Genomic DNA, 17,500 nt, shown 5'->3' with positions numbered 1-17,500 from the left:
TGGGCTCGGTGACTATGTGTGGATTTTGTGTGTGCAGTGGACCATAGCGAAGCCTGCGCCCGCCAACCAGCCTGCAACTTAATCATCAGGGTGTGCCTCTCCAAACGTGCGCGCGCACACATATACACACACACACACACACACATACGCATGCACACACACACATATGAATTTTTTTCCTCACTGTCTCTCTCAGAATCTTTCTTTTTTCCCCTGTCTCTGATTCCCTCCCTTTTTCTCCCCCTCTCTTCCCTTCTCTTTTTTTCTCTCTCTCACTCACTTTCTCATGTTAATTTCACTTCCTCGTCTTCCTCTGAACGATTTTTGCTGATATGTCCATCCCTGTTCTAGTTTACATGTATTTCCATATTTCTCTTCCTCCTCCTCCTCTTCTCTCTCTCTCTCTCTCCCACTTTCCCTTTCCATTCTCTCTCTCTCTCTTTGATTCACTTTGAATGTCTCAACTTCTTTCACTCTCTCTCTCTCTCTCTTTCTCCATTCTCTCTTTCATTCACTCTGAATGTCTCAACATATCCCTCTCTCTCTCCCTCCCTCTCTCTTTATCCTTAATTTCATGTCTGAACTGGTTCTGCTGATATTGCAATAAACTATTACATTTTTCATTTATTTTCATCTATCTTCCTCTTCCTCTCTCTGTCACACACACAAACACACACACACACACACACACACACATTCTTTCTGTCCTGTAGAATCTGCTGAGCGATCAGAACTTCAGAGGGCAAGTGCCAGGCCCGCTGGTAACCCTGACAACGTCACACACACACACGCTGCTGCCACATGTGATGTTGAAAGCGCGTCCCGCTGTTCTCTGTATCCGTGACGACAGCGAGGCCGTATCCTGGCGACTTGTCAAAGACGGCCATCGCCACGGGAACCACAGGGATGTTTACGGGGAAGTGAGTGTGAGCTCTAAAAACATCCAGCAGGATCAAATCTGCCGCTTGTGTGTGTGTGTGTGTGTGTGTGTGTGTGTCTATGAGTGTGTTTGTATGTCAGAGATTGACTTTGCCTCCCTCTGATTTTCCCGGTTTAATATATCAAAGCCTCTGTGAATTTGTGAGTGTATGTGTGTGTGTGTGTGTCTGTGTTCATTCATCAACAGGGAAGAATTGCAAGGATCGGCTTTTTCTTTCACCCTTAACTCCTTTGCTTGATGTCTCTCTCTAGACACACACACACACACACACACACACACAATGTACATGAGTGTGCAGATCATCTTCACTCCTTTACACACATATAGAATGTCTAAGGCAACTGTACTTGATTGATTGATTATTTACAACAATGCTGAACTAATATAACAATAATAATAATAATACTATGAGAAACTTTCAACTATTTAAATAAAGCCAAATTATAATTATAGGACAGCCACCAAATATAAAAATGTTTTATAAAAATTTCAAAAATGTATTGTGTGTGTGTGTGCATGCATGTGTGTGTGTGTATTTTTGTGTGTATGTTACCTGGGTGTTCCTGTATAGGGACCTCCTGCATTGTGAGGACCAAATGGTAAGGTTGAAGTTCAAAGGTCAGAGTGCAGCAGTGGGACCTGGGTGGAGAACCTAATGGGACAAATGGCTATCTATGTGTGTGCCTGTGTGTGTGTGTGTGTGTTCTAGTGAATATACACACAGCACAGTCCTGAAAGAACACAACTGCACATCGTTCTGTTTGTGAGTGTGTGATTGTGGGCATGTGCCTTTTCAGAGTAATCCTGAGACACACACACATCATTATGTTTTTCTGAAGGCTTTATTTTCAACATGAAGCGTCACACTGACACGATCACATACATTGCCCCTCTAACAGCAGAGCAGACATTTTTTTCCTCCTCAAATGAGCTTAGTTGTGTATGAATCATTGAAAGCGAAGACAGGTCACACCATGGTGGCCTCCGTGACGCAATCCTCATTTTGCTTATATATTCCATCATTCTATGACACTTAAATTGATTACAGATGTCCGCTGAATCACAGATTAGAGCACTGAATCTGATCCATAACATTATGCATATTTTGATACCACAACAAAAAATAAATGTTTGATCACAGGGCTATCCATAACAATAAACATATCTTGACACCACAACAAAAATCACAGTTTTAACAGTTTGATCACAGGAATATTAATCCAATGGCTGTATAGCTTGTGACTTATACAAGTATTTCATATGTAAATAATATGAATATGTTTACTCATCCATCAACAATATAAAGTGCATAAAAACAAATGTTTGAAAATCTATAGAAATAAAAAATAATAAGATCAATGGCTAAAATGAATACACAAACAGCACTGTTCTGTATTGTATATAATGCACTATGAAATCTATCTCTTCCAACCCGTACTATATTACCCTGTAGCATCCAGTACTATATTATCCTGTAGCATCCGGTTTACCCTGTAGCATCCGGTGCTATATTACCCTGTAGCATCCAGTGCTATTTTACCCTGTAGCATCCAGTGCTATGTTACCCTGTAGCATCCAGTGCTGTTAGCCATGTATCTGTGGGATGTATTATTATGCACTCACATATGCCACAGTGTGTGTGTGTGTGTGTGTGTGTGTGAGAGAGAGAGAGAGAGAGAGAGAGTGTGTGTGTGTGTATGACTGTATATTATGCATGGTTATGTGTGTGTGTGTGTGTGTGAGAGAGAGAGAGAAAGTGAGAGTGTGTGTGTATAACTGTATATTATGTATGTTTGTGTGTGTGTGTGTGTGTGTGTGTGTGAGAGAGAGAGAGAGAGAGAGAGAGAAAGTGAGAGTGTGTGTGTATGACTGTATATTATGTATGTTTGTGTGTGTGTGTGTGTGTGTGTATGTGTGTGTGTGTGTGTAATATAGTCACAACAGAGTGAAAGAGCCAAAGGAAACATGGGTCCACTGGCCTCCCCAAACAGGATGACAGGACCCCTCACAAGACCAGATCACACACACACTCTCTCTCTCTCTCTCACACACACACACACACACACAAAGACACACACACACACAGAGCAATACTTACGCAAAAGCACACACACACACACACCCTGGCATAGTAACACACACAAACACACACACACATAATTTCTACCACTGAAAATTACACACAATTTCCCACAATATCTTCCCCAAGAAATACGGTCGGTGGTGGATGAAGAGTCGGTTGGTCGTTTCAAATATATCCTCTTGGCATTGGCCACTTCAGGGAGAAGTTATACGGCCGAAATAAAATCTGCCATTTTGTGGCGAGCATAGAGGGACCCTACAGTACATTTGGGGAGTTAATTACCTTAACTCAGACACACGAGCACAGCCATCAGAAAGAGACCGATGCCTTAGGAACGTGCCTTGGCGCGCGTGTGTGTGTGTGTGAGAGAGAGAAAGTATTATGGCTTGGTAATAAACGTGATGCCAGTTTTCCGTTTTAACACTGTGTTATCAAGGCCTGAAGGGCTATGTGAAGTGATATGAATTACATCTTGAACAGAAAGGCCATTTATTTGGTAGACAAGTGAGGTGAATTTACGATCTCTTGAGTTTAGATCAGGGAGCCTGTTAAAGAGGCGCTCGTACAACTCGTCCTTCTCTATTCCTCTCTCTCTTGCTCTCTATCCCCCCGGTCTTCTCTCCTCTTCTCTCCTTCTCTTCTAATCCTCTGTTCCACTTTCATTCCTTTCTCTCGTTCTTACTCTTCCGTCCTCCTCCCTCTCTCTTTCTTTCTTTCCGATCCTCTGTTTCACTCTGTTTCTCTTCCTTTCTCACTCTCTTCCTCCATTCTTCTCTGTCCCTTCCTTCTCTCCCTCTCTCCCTGCAGAATCTCCTCCTCCTCCTCCAGATGGGCGGTGTCTGTGGTCTGTGAGGTTTCTAATGGGCAGAGGGCTGTTTTATTTTGGGGCCCTTTGATGTCTTCTTTAAGGTGCGGTGGCCCCTCACAATCTCCCTCAGTCCACGAGTGAGGAGTATGTGTGTGTGTGTGAAGCCCTAAAGTCCTCTGTGTGTGTGTGTGTGGAGAGACTGCAGGTTCATTATATTCCAGTAGCCAGGAGGATGTGGTACAAACAGGAAAAAGGACATGGAATCACTTGAGGGAAATATATGATGTGATATGATGTGAAGACTAAAAATAAAAGTGGAATCACAAATGAAACAGAAACATTTGGTAACACTTAAAACTACAAAACCCTTTTTATTTTGTAACAATAGTCCTAGTATTCTCTGCTAATATGGTCATAGAATACATCATGTCATTAGGCCTTTGCCTATAAATGAAGGGTTCAGGTGCAAAAGCCTCTAAATGCCACCTACATCAAAAATGAATAAAGATGGTGAGTGGATGCTCTCCACACATAGTATACGTTAGTCAAATAATTTAACTTCAAAACCCACTAAATACCACTCTCTTCCTGGTCTGAAATATCGATTTATATGCAAAAACCTATAGGAGCCTGATTTTAAATGCTCATTTAAAAGAAACGTGGTCAGACGGATTTAGAGGGTTTTGCGTCTGAACTCTTCAAATACTCACCACCTTACACTGTACTTAATATTAAACATTTCATAAATAGTATTAATTGCAATTAGTGTGCAATATTATCAATGTATCCTATCTATCTATCTATCTATTTATGTATTTATTTATTTATTTATTAAGTACTCTATAGAACGTGCTTGGCCTTGTCCGTTAGGATAACTGAATAATAAAAGGAATAACAGGCGTGACAGTTAGCAATGCTAGCTCAGTTAGCAGGGCTGATGGTGCTATAGCTCAGTTAGAAGCGCTGATGGTGCTATAGCTCAGTTAGCAGTGCTGATGGTGCTAGCTCAGTTAGCAGCACTGATGGTGCTAGCTCAGTTAGCAGCACTGATGGTGCTAGCTCAGTTAGCAGGGCTGATGGTGCTATAGCTCAGTTAGCAGCGCTGATGGTGCTAGCTCAGTTAGCAGGGCTGATGGTGCTATAGCAGACATCCCAAGTCTCCTGGAAGTTCCGGGAGTCTCCCGCATATTGATAGCGGCTCCCTGACGCCCGCAAATTAGGCAAAATCTCCCGGAATCTATAGTGAGCGATCAAGAGCATGCATGCGAGACCGTGTGATCATCTAAGTGTAGCGCGCACACGACAGGAGAGAGAGAGAGGGGCGTGTGTGCCTGAGCGAATCCATGACAGAGAGCATCCCAATTGGCCTGTTTCGCTAAATCAACCAATCAGTTTTCAGTGTAGGCGGGCTTTTATCTCTTTTCTCCCGAACTTAATTAATCAGTTCAGTATATAGGAACAGGAGGGTCATGGAGAGTCAGTGCCTCAAAAAAAGGAAAATGTAAGACCCAGTTCAAAGTGTAGGCTATTGTCAAATAAGAGTAAAAAATAATGATAGGCCTAGTCTTGCACGCTGCACTGTTACTGGTCGAGATTCAAACCGGCAACCCTCCAGTTACAAGTCCGAAGCGCTGACCAGTAGGCCACGGCTGCCCCAAATACCTCCCTGAAATGACTTTTTGCAGGTTGGGATGTCTGCTATAGCTCAGTTAGCAGCGCTGATGGTGCTAGCTTAGTTAGCAGGGCTGATGGTGTTAGCTCAGTTAGGAGGGCTGATGGTGGTATAGCTCAGTTAGCAGCGCTGACGGTGCTAGCTGCAGTGGAAATAATGGTAGAATCCCTAGCATTTCTATAACATAATTGCTAACAGTAATTACATTTTAAGCTGTTCTGATTTTTTGTAGCTCAGCATTAATTGTATCAACAGTGGAAAACTAAGGCTGCATTACTACTGTCCTTTTCCCTGTCCACCCTCCATCACCGGTTAATGCCTTTAACCCTTAGAACCCTATTGACGCAAAGTGCGTCAAAAAACACACCCTTTCTTCTCTGTTACATTGCTCCGGAACTGTTCATCGCAGCGAGATGAAACCTTTATTGCATGACAGAGCAGAAGTGGGGCTTTCCAAAGAGACTACACACTTGTCTGTACGATCAAGTATGAATCATAAAATTAAATCAAATTGCATCATATTTACAGTCTATCTATTCTCTCGCGCTCACCTGCGAACCCATTACTCTCATTTGAATTACTCACGAACCCGTGATCGCATTGATATGGCAAGCATATCAGATGAAAGAGGAGACTCAGGGCTATACATTGGTACCATGTATATCCAGTAAAATTAAATCAAATTGCATCATATTTACAGTCTATACTCTCTCATGCTCACCTGGCGAACTCCATTACTCTCATTTGAATTACTCACGAACTCAGGATCGCATTGATATGGTGGGAGCTTTCAAAAGTGGAGCTTGTCCAGGGCTATCAAGTATGAATCATAAAATTAAATCAAATTGCATCATTAATTACATTTTAAGCTGTTCTGATTTTTGTCTGCGATTAATTTATCAAGTATGAAAACTACCAACTACAAATCCTTTTCCATGTCCACCCATATTACATGTCTGATACTTAACTCTATACATTGCTGACCATGTATATCCAAAAAGCAGCGCTTGACGGTGCCAGCTTGAATTACCCACGAACTCAGGATCGTGCCTGATATGGCAAGCATATCAGATGAGGAGACCTAGGCTATACATTGGTACCCATGTATATCCTTTATTGCATGACAGAGCAGAAGTGGGGTTCCAAAAGAGACTACACACTTGTCTGTACGATCAAGTATGAATCATAAAATTAAATCAAATTGCATCATATTTACAGTCTATACTTCTCTGCGTTCACCTGCGAACCCATTACTCTCATTTGAATTACTCACGAACCCGTGATCGCATTGATATGGCAAGCATATCAGATGAAAGAGGAGACTCAGGGCTATACATTGGTACCATGTATATCCAGGGTTCTCAAGTCTCACGACACACGCAATTCAACAAGTTCACACGCTCACACGCCACACCTTGCATTTCTCATGCAGAAATATTACTAGGGATGTCAAGGTATCTGCATAATTATTAGAGGAGGCGCAGGGATACAAGAGGATTTCTCGCAGGGTTCAGAACTAGCGCACCACTCACCAGCCAAATCAAAAAATAAATAGCTACCAACATCCAATCAAAATATAGTGTTTGTTGTATCCGGGTAAATTCCAAAATAGCACATCCTCTCCCTGCAACCACGTTATGCTTGTGCACTTATGTGGGGTTACACGTTTAAGATTTCAAAACTGCACCAAAATTATTTTTATTCAGAAATTCAACTGTCTGTCATTTGGTAAACCATCCTACTTATGGCACTTTAACAGTGTGTGTAAATCATGCCTTTCTACGAACACTTGTAACGCTATAGGCCTAGCCTACTTTATGGCAAAAATATGTTTTATTCATAAACTAAACCATTAAGAAAACATAATGATTGTGTCGTTGTAGCTTTGTGTAACCCAGACATCAGCAACGTTCATTTTATACTACCAATCACTCTCGTGGCTGCCTGCACTTTCCCTGTTGTCACGGCTGCAACTTTCGCACTCGTTTGTGCTTTTTAGCGGCGTGTTCAGGTCCCGGGACACCCGTCTGAGCCTCCATGGACCATGTCAACAATGAATGAAATTAGCTTATTCTCAATGAGTGTTATCAATTTGAGAATTTTTCTAAAGATACAGGACTGCTGCAGACAATGAGCTGCCAACCACCATAATGTAATAGCAACCCAAAATAATGAACTGTCCTTATAAAAAAATGAAAATAAAAAGTTGGTCTCGGCATGCACATTCTTGGTCCAATGGTTCAGTGACAATAGGCTACTCAAGTGAATAAAGCAATTAGCCTAATAAATAAAATATTTGTCTCTCAGTAGTACTATATCTCGTAAATTGGTGAGCCATAGAATATCCCACCATCAAGATTATTATATTTCAAGATTCCAATCTATCTCACCTAAATATGAAACATTATTTCTACTAACATGCTTCCTGGTGATGTAAAAACATAAATGGTTTGATATAAAGGCTGACATAAGAGACATAGGCTATGCAAGATGGGTACAAATTCCAGACTGTCCTGAAACGTTAGGCTAACAAAAACAAGATATAGGATGTATAGATACAATGACAAATTCAAGGTCTCAAAGGATTAATGCTTTTTTCAAAAAAACTCACCAGAAGTCGTTATTTAAGGAGTTATTTTTAAAACAATTCTTCTGGGGGAGCATGCCCCCAGACCACCCTAACTAAGCTGAGTTACCAACCTTTTAAAGTGGCCAGGGGGGGCCATTTCACATCTGTGCCTAGGTGCCCACTGGCTGATAATCCGTCCATGTGTGCGCACCTTTTGCTACATAGTGCACAAGTTTTACGCACTTATTTTAGTAAATGGTGCACTCATCTTAGTAAATAGTGCACTTACTTTGTTCAATTCTACACTCATTGTACAACAATTAAAATGAGCACACGATTTAGCACACAAGCAAAACATTTTAGTGAGTGAGTGTCCCCCCCACCCCCACCAAAATCTCACTCCAAGCTGAACTCAAAACTTGAGAACCCTGTGTATATCGATCCTTCTGGCTTATGAAAACAGACGAAGTGACTGCAAAATAATAACGTCATGTACACAAACCAACGCTGCACACCCATTACTCTCGTTTGAATTACTCACGGACCCGTGACCGGATAGATATGCCACGCATGTCAGATGAAAGAGGAGACACAGAGCTATCATTTCATACCAAGTACATCCTTCTGGGTTATAAAACAGACGACGTGACAGCAAATAACAACTTCATATAGCTGGACTTACCTTTGTCTGTTTTTGTGGCAAAGCACTTATAATCCAACGCTACTGTGTGTTTCTCTATGGCCAATTCCTGCATGGCATTCAATTCTTTACTTTGTTCATGGCAATGCAGTAAAAAGTTGAGAATCATTATGAGTGCAGACACCATAGGCACACACAGGCTAACACGTAAACTCGGGTCAAGTCAGGTCAGTTTGTGTCACAGATATGGAGCGCAGAAAGGTCATTTTTCATCACTATTTCCGTAAATCACACACCACATATTTCTGTAAATTGCTCAGCCCCAGAGTATCCCTCCAACAACAGCCTGCCCTATACACACATGAAATGCATGTAGAGCTATGAGCTTGCTGTGGTGAGATACATTTTTTATAATACACTTTTTATATTTTAATTATTTAAAAATCAAAAGAAAATCAATGCTAGTACTACAGTTTTTTTCTAAACACAATTAGCACAGCATCGGTCTTTTGTGGCCATACCATTCACACGTCATGTCGTTTTCACACAAATTGCAGTCAGTGAACACATTTCCGCAATGCTTACATTTTCTTAACAGACAAGCTATACCTCCCAACAAAACTATGGATTGTTTTTGTAGTATTTACTAATGTTAACACACAAACATCCCACAATAGCAAACAAACAATATTCCAAACCTTAGATACACTATATCAAAACCTCTGCTTCTGCTAGCAAATGGTTTTATCTCAGGTGCATCGCCTTGGATAATATCAGATGCGATGTTGATGAAAACATGTGGCCTAACTCTAAAGATCAGAGAGATGAGATACAGTAATTTTGTGCTTTTTTTAGTTCCCCTTTTTATCTGGGCTTTTGCTGTTGTTTTGTTCAGAATGCTCTTGTGTGTTTCATGGATATTTTGTTCACTGTAAGCAATACTGTAAAACTTTTTCTGTTCTATCATACAGTATTTCTACTGTACCTCCTGTAGTAAACAGTAAAGGGAAAAAAACTGATTTGCTTTTTACTGGAATGCTTTTTAATGTGCACATTACATGTGGACATACAGTTCCCAACCAAGACATTTAGTGTAAAAACTGTGGATAGAGCATGTTTTGCATGCAAATACCTGTAAAACTGAAACATAAAAGTCTATGCAGTTTTTGTAATGTCAACAATAGCCAGTATTTTGAAACCTGGTGTACTTTGATTGACTGCATGTACCTTGTGAAGAGAAAACAAGTGTTATTCTTTGACAGAATAATTTCATTTTGAGTCAGATTTCCAGTGTTTTGGTAAAGTTAATGTGTGCAGAGAAATATGTGTTCTATTTTGAAATGAAGAGTTAGTATATATTTAACAAAATGTGTTTTTGAGAAGAAAATTATCCATTTGGCCAATTGTGTTTTGTAGGTGTGAGTCTGTGTTGAGAGTTTAGAAAAAGTATCTGAAGTATGGGTAAGCGCTTGTTAGCGATTGAAAAAAACTGTAATACATGAAATGATGGCAGGTCTGGATAGCCTAGACTCTGCTGAAAATACAGTATAATATGTGTGTGTGGTGTAACACCAGGTTCAAACACCGGTAAGTTGTTAACGCCAAAGAACAATGATAATAGAGGGTTAATAGAGGGTTTATTAAAGCGTACATTGAGACAAAAGGGAGGTTGGAGGGATAGCTATTCACCTACAGGGTAACACTGCACACACAGGGAACACAGCAATACTGTAAACCACTACAAATGCACACAATAAATCGGTGTGGAAAGGTAACAGGCACTACAAATTCATCGGTTTAAAACCATCACTACAAACACATGCAATAAGCCTGTGGTGAACAACTACTCCTCACTACAGCCAGTGGCCCGCAATGCACAAAGCTTAAAACCTTCATAATCAAACACAGATTAAATAGTTTTACAGTTACAAGTAAATTACCTTTATTAGATTTACCAAACAATATCTAGAAGCATAGAATCAACACACGTTACCAGATCCAACTGCTATCTATGCGGGGCCGCTGGCTGAAGTAATTGGTGGCGCACAGTTTCCCAGTACAGGTTGGCCAACCTGTCTGAGACAAAAAAAAACAAATTAAGTAACCACACACACACAAACAAACATACACCAATCACACGTTGAAACTGCACTCACACATGCACCCACACAACCATCAATGAAACCCAGCTACAGAAGATCAGGTAAGTTACACAGGTAAGTTAACCAGGTAGTTAAACAACGCATACACACACTCAATATCTAGCACACCTCACAGACACGCAAAAGAAACTAAACCTGTACGCCACCAACCTTACCCCCTGCACAAAGGAGACCAAAGAGGCCCGGCACCTCCAACTTCCTGAAAGGGAAGCCATCATTTCAAACCGGGCACTTCCTGTCGCTCAGCGCCACAGCTCCCCTGTTGTCCCGGCCCAGCTGCGCCCACCCAGAGGTGGAAAGTAACGAAATACATTTACTCATTTTACTGTATTGAGTAGTTTTTTTGTGTATTTTGTATTTTTTAAGTAGTTTTTCAAATTAGTACTTTTATTTTTACTTGTTTACATTTTGAGTGAAGTATTGTACTTCGCTACATCACAAATCCCATGCGTTACTGAGTAAAAAAAAAAAAAGTTAAGACTAACGACAACCGAAAGGAAGGGGGGAAATTGCGCCCGGAACCACTAGAATGATCAGCATGTAGCATAGGGCATGAATCAAGCTGGCACCAAGTCTTTCTGAAAGAGATGGAGATAGGCCACCTCAGATTACCTGTGTAACCGAGGAAAGTGTATTTTCCGCTCTTTCAATGGGTAGCCTCTGTTCTATTGCGGAGATATTCAAGCAGTTTAACACCATGGGATTTTGTGTTTTAACGTGTGTTCTCACCTTTTTTTGGAAAGAAGTTTATTAGCATCTGTTTCCCCTCATTTTCATCTCTCTTTTTCTCGTTTTTGCCTTTGTTTTTTGGTAATCCGACTTGGTTTTCTTGGAGAAAGACATTGTACCAGTAGCACAACAATTAGCTGTCCACTACTAGTAGCGATGCTCAACTACGTAAACAAAATGATATACCTTATCAATCGTTGTGCAGGCGGACCAAACCATTTTGCGCTTTAGCAAGGGAGAGTGAGAGTGACCTTAGACCTTGTCAAACTCATATTAGGTAGTGGGCCGGATTTGTTGAAATGAAACCTTGTGGGTGGCTGTCATTGTCATGGTCATTATAATTTGTCTGCTCTTTCTCTCTTGAAATGCCCTACTTCCATGTTAGTTTTTCTGCTAATCCTTGCTGAGGATGGTTTGTAGTGCTAGGTTTAATCAATTTGTCATATCATAGAAATATTGCTTATAACACATTGTTGAAGACAACTGGATGTGAATTTCTTTTTTCTAATTTTCCCTTCCTAGCAAAAACATCTGGGGTATGAAACCTGCTGGCGGGCCTGATGTTTGACACCCCTGCCTTATACAGTCTTCACTATTTTTTTTGTATACAAAATTTAGTCAGTCAAACATTTTAGATCTGACATTCATTTTGACATTTAATTTGGAAATTAAAATATCCAGGTAAAATAAGATATACTCTAGACTTTTCAAGGGCCTTCTCCTCCATTGGGGCCCTGTAATCAGTCCCAGTTTTCCCACAGTCCGAGGCCCTTGGATCTGCTGAACTCCTTTACAAATAGAGTTTCTCTCTGAAACTCAACATGGGCCTGCCTGCCTCAGATGCCTGTGAGCAGCTTTTCAGTTGTGCTGGATGACTGTTCACTGCAAAGTGAACAAGGATGAGCACAACTAATTTTGAAAATCAACTGCTGCTCAAACTTAACTCATTGAATGCCAAGCTGTTTTCGGGAGCTTTGTCCTAGAGTGCAGGCAATCTAGACCATTGTTGATGAGTTTTGTACAGCCACAGCATATTCTGTGTTATAGCTATGAACACATACACTAGCTTGATTACAAAAAAAAGTGAGACTTTAAGCTGTCGGTGGGTGCAAACCGTGTATTTCTACACGCCTCTGTTCCTGAGAAATCCCAAGCTAAACAGTGGCTAGTTTTCACCAAAATCGCTGTTTTTTTCTAGAAATGGAGATATAACGCCTTTCATGAAATATGAAGTGTTGCCTGTTACTTTGTGTGAACTTTCGGGAAGTCATCAGCGAGACCTGGCGAGACTGCCACCTAGTGATAGACCCAATTTAAAATGGCCTGGTTTTGACCTGGCGTGCATGCGTCACTGATTCGACCCAAAGCGTAACCGAAGTTATGATAAAATGTCCAGATAAAATGTCCAGATTGTGCGTTTTCATGAGTTTCACGATCGTCATATATTTCCTTTCCATTCATCACAGAGTTCCCAAAATCACATATAAGGTGTGTTAGAGTGTCTAGTTTCGTAATTTAAAAAGCTAAAACGTAATATTACGTTTTGGCACTCAACGATGGTAAGAAAAACGTAATATTACGTTTTGGCACTCAATGAGTTAAAGGAGAACTCCGGCGATTTTTCACATACTGTAGATCTCTGTTTCAGCAGCTAAGGTAGCCAGGCAGCTGCAGCACTACACTCTGGGGGGCATGAACATGGGGGCTCACGAACATGCCCCCAGAATGTAGCGCGGTAGCTGCCTGGCTGCTTTAGCTGCTGACTGCAGCCACTAGAGCTGGGTAAAACCGATTTTCTTTTCTCGCCCCCCCCCACCAAAAAAAAAAGAGTAACTAAGTAACTTTTACTTAAAGTACATTTTAAATGAACTACTTTTTACTTTTACTTGAGTACATTTTCAGATAGGTAATTTAACTTGTACTTGAGTAATATTTCATCAAAGTATTGGTACTTTTACTTGAGTACAATATTTTTGTACTTTTTCCACCTCTGCACCCACCCACAATGCAGTCCATTCTGTTACATGTGGCACTTACAATGACCAGAATAAATCCTTATGAATAAAGGTAGTGAAAATGCCCTAAAAACAGCTTAGGGTTCTAAGGGTTAACTTGACCTGCCTTCTACTCTTAAGTTATAACAAAGATAAGAATGACTGTTGTCATTACATGACTATAGTTAACTACATACAGTATTATTTACAACCGGTTAGTTAATTGCTGTTCTTATTGTCATCCATGACTAGTTGAGTCCTGTGTGTGTGTGTGTGTGTGTGTGTGTGTGTGTGTGTGTGTGTGTGTGTCTCCTGCTGTGCAACTCAAACAGGAAGTCAGAGCGGAGGACCTGGTGTGAATTTGCTGCAGTTCCCTCCAAATATACAACCGTGCTAGCGAGGTCTGTGGTGAGCATGGCTCTCAAATTAAACCTGATTAACCACACAAACACAAAAGCACTCCTCACACACACACACAAGAACACTCCTCACACACACACAAAAGCACTCCTCACACACACACAAGAACACTCCTCACACACACACACAAGAACACTCCTCACACACACACAAAAGCACTCCTCACACACACACAAGAACACTCCTCACACACACACAAGAACACTCCTCACACACACGTGCACGCTCGCCACACACGTGCACGCTCACTCGCCACCCGCAACCACGGATGGAGGGGACAACTCCGAAAATAAACCATCTGCCGTGGAAAAATAAGCCCATCCCTACATGCTACAGGAGACGGTCTGTCACCCAGTCAGCTAATGTGTGTGTGTGTGAGTGTGTGTGTGTGTGTGTGTGTAGTATCCACATGCACATAGTATGCACAATTGTGTGTGTGTGTGTGTGTGTGTGTGTGTCTCTGTATGTGTGTGTGTGTGTGTGTGTCTGTGTGTGTGTCTGTGTGTAAGCATATCAGTGAACGTCACATTCTATTCTCCCTAAGCCTTGGATTTATCTCTTGACAAGCAGCTGGCCATATGCAACAATTCACACACACTCACACCTGGATAAAAACATGAAAACACCCATAAATTCACCCTATCACACACACACACACACACACACACACACACACACACACACACACACACATACACACACACACACACACACACACACACACACACACACACACAGCTGCCTGCTTGAATCCCCCTCTCTGCATTAGGGAGTTCCAGGCCCTAATTTCTTCCATTCCTTGTGTTGAGGGGTCCGGGGCGTTTTTTCACTGACACATAAAATAAAGAACACTGGTAATGCTATCTCACAAAACTCCATCTCTCCGTGCGGTTTCCGAAAAAAGAGAGAGAGAGCGAGAGAATGGGAGACAAAGTGAGAAAGAGAAGGAGAGAGAGAGTGAGAGAGAGAGAGAGAGAGAGGAGAAGACAGCTGCTAAAGGGATTGTCCTCGTAATGTAAACCAAAAGTAAGACATTGCTGTAAAAAACGATGAAGGGAGAGAAGGATGATTTCATTCCCTTTTCCTTCCTATTCTCATCCCCCTCTCTCTCTCTTCCTCTCCCTCCCTCTCTCTCTCTCTCCCTCTGTCTCTCTCTCTTATTCTCTCCATTCCTCAGGAGGCTTCTCTCTCTGAGCACCAATCATCACACAGTATGACACTATGCCGCTTAGCATCAACCAATCATCACACAGTATGACGCTACGGCACTTAACAGCAACCAATCATCACAGAGTATGACGCTGCGGCGTTTAGCAGCAACCAATCATCACAGAGTATGACGCTGTGGCACTTAGCATCAACCAATCATCACACAGTATGACGCTGTGGCACTGTCACACAGCAACCAATCATGATGCGATATGAGGCCACGGCGCTTAGCAGCAACCAATCATCACGCGGTGCACTGATGATCAAGAGTGGCACTCAGGTGTAAGAAGAGGTGGTGGAGGTGAAACCTCAGGGTGTTGGGGTTTATGGGGCGTAGCTACAGTAGGAACTCTGCACCACTAAGACGCGTCCTGGGGGGGGGGTACAGATGGAGACTGTATGGTGGTGGTTGTGGTGGGGTGTGTGTGTGTGTGGGGGGACACTGTATGGTGGTGGTTGTGGTGGGGTGTGTGTGTGTGTGGGGGGGACACTGTATGGTGGTGGTTGTGGTGGGGTGTGTGTGTGTGTGGGGGACACTGTATGGTGGTGGTTGTGGTGGGGTGTGTGTGTGTGTGGGGGGGACACTGTATGGTGGTGGTTGTGGTGGGGTGTGTGTGTGGGGGGACACTGTATGGTGGTGGTTGTGGTGGGGTGTGTGTGTGTGGTGGGGGACTCTGGATGGGGGGTCTCACAGGCAGAGCTCCATATGTGTGTAGTGCTGTGTGTGTGTCACAGGTAGAGCTCCATATGTGTGTAGTGCTGTGTGTGTGTGTCACAGGCAGAGCTCCATATGTGTGTAGTGCTGTGTGTGTGTCACAGGTAGAGCTCCATATGTGTGTAGTGCTGTGTGTGTGTGTGTCACAGGCAGAGCTCCATATGTGTGTAGCGATGTGTGTGTCACAGGCAGAGCTCCATATGTGTGTAGTGCTGTGTGTGTGTGTCACAGGCAGAGCTACATATGTGTGTAGTGCTGCGTGTGTGTGTCACAGGCAGAGCTCCATATGTGTGTAGTGCTGTGTGTGTGTCAGGGTGTCACAGGTAGAGCTCCATATGTGTGGAGTGCTGTGTGTGTCACAGGCAGAGCTCCATATGTGTGTAGTGCTGTGTGTGTGTGTGTCACAGGCAGAGTCCCATGTATGTGTAGTGCTGTGTGCGCACAGGGTGTCACAGGTAGAGCCCATATGTGTAGTGCTGTGTGTGTGTGTGTGTCACAGGCAGAGCTCCATATGTGTGTAGCTGTGTGTGTGTGTGTGTGTCACAGGCAGAGCTCCATATGTGTGTAGCGCTGTGTGTGTGTGTGTGTCACAGGCAGAGCTCCATATGTGTGTAGCGCTGTGTGTGTGTGTGTCACAGGCAGAGCTCCATATGTGTGTAGTGCTGTGTGTGTGTGTGTCACAGGTAGAGCTCCATATGTGTGTAGTGCTGTGTGCGTGTGTGTCACAGGCAGAGCTCCATATGTGTGTAGTGCTGTGTGTGTGTCACAGGCAGAGCTCCATATGTGTGTAGTGCTGTGTGTGTGTCACAGGCAGAGCTCCATATGTGTGTAGTGCTGTGTGTGTGTGTGTCACAGGCAGAGCTCCATATGTGTGTAGTGCTGTGTGTGTGTCACCTTTAATGGGTCAAGCGCTCACTAGAGGGCGGGACTTGAGGGAACTGCCCAAAGTATTGTTTTATTCACAGGCTGTCAAAGAAGTAGCAATCAATTACCAGCTAAAAAAATATTTCTCTGTTGCTCTCTCTCAGATATGTATATCTGTGCAAGGTGTGTGTGTGTGCAGGGTGCGATTTGTAGGGGGGGATGGTGAGGATTTCCCCCCCTCTAGTTTTCCTATCCCTACCTCTGCTAAATTATTTTTATCGTCGGGGGGGACAACATTTATCCCCCTCTGCCCCTCATATTGATTAATGCTACTTCATATAAGTAAAGCGCTGCAACGTGAGAACAGTCTAGTAGGCTAGCCTACATAATAATCTGACATCAGAAACGCACCGTCACCGTCAGCACTGATGCTGCTGACACAGTGGCTGCGTGATTCAGTGAAGCATAATAATGTTTTAGAACCTTCAAAATGAGAAAACTGATGCAACTGAGATGGAGGACAACTGCACGTAGAGTAGAACGTAGGCCTATTGTCCGAAGGAACTTACATTAAACGAAGAGATATTTGCTGAATGTCACAAAAAAGTGTTACAGAAATTGCTTGTCATCGCTTTTATTCAATGGCTCTCTACCAAACACCTGTAGTTTATGGAGGACAACGAGAAAGCACTCGT

This window comes from Alosa alosa, chromosome 8, assembly GCF_017589495.1.
Source record: "Alosa alosa isolate M-15738 ecotype Scorff River chromosome 8, AALO_Geno_1.1, whole genome shotgun sequence".
In the NCBI taxonomy this organism is placed as follows: Eukaryota; Metazoa; Chordata; class Actinopteri; order Clupeiformes; family Clupeidae; genus Alosa; species Alosa alosa.
This window is presented reverse-complemented; position numbering follows the sequence as displayed.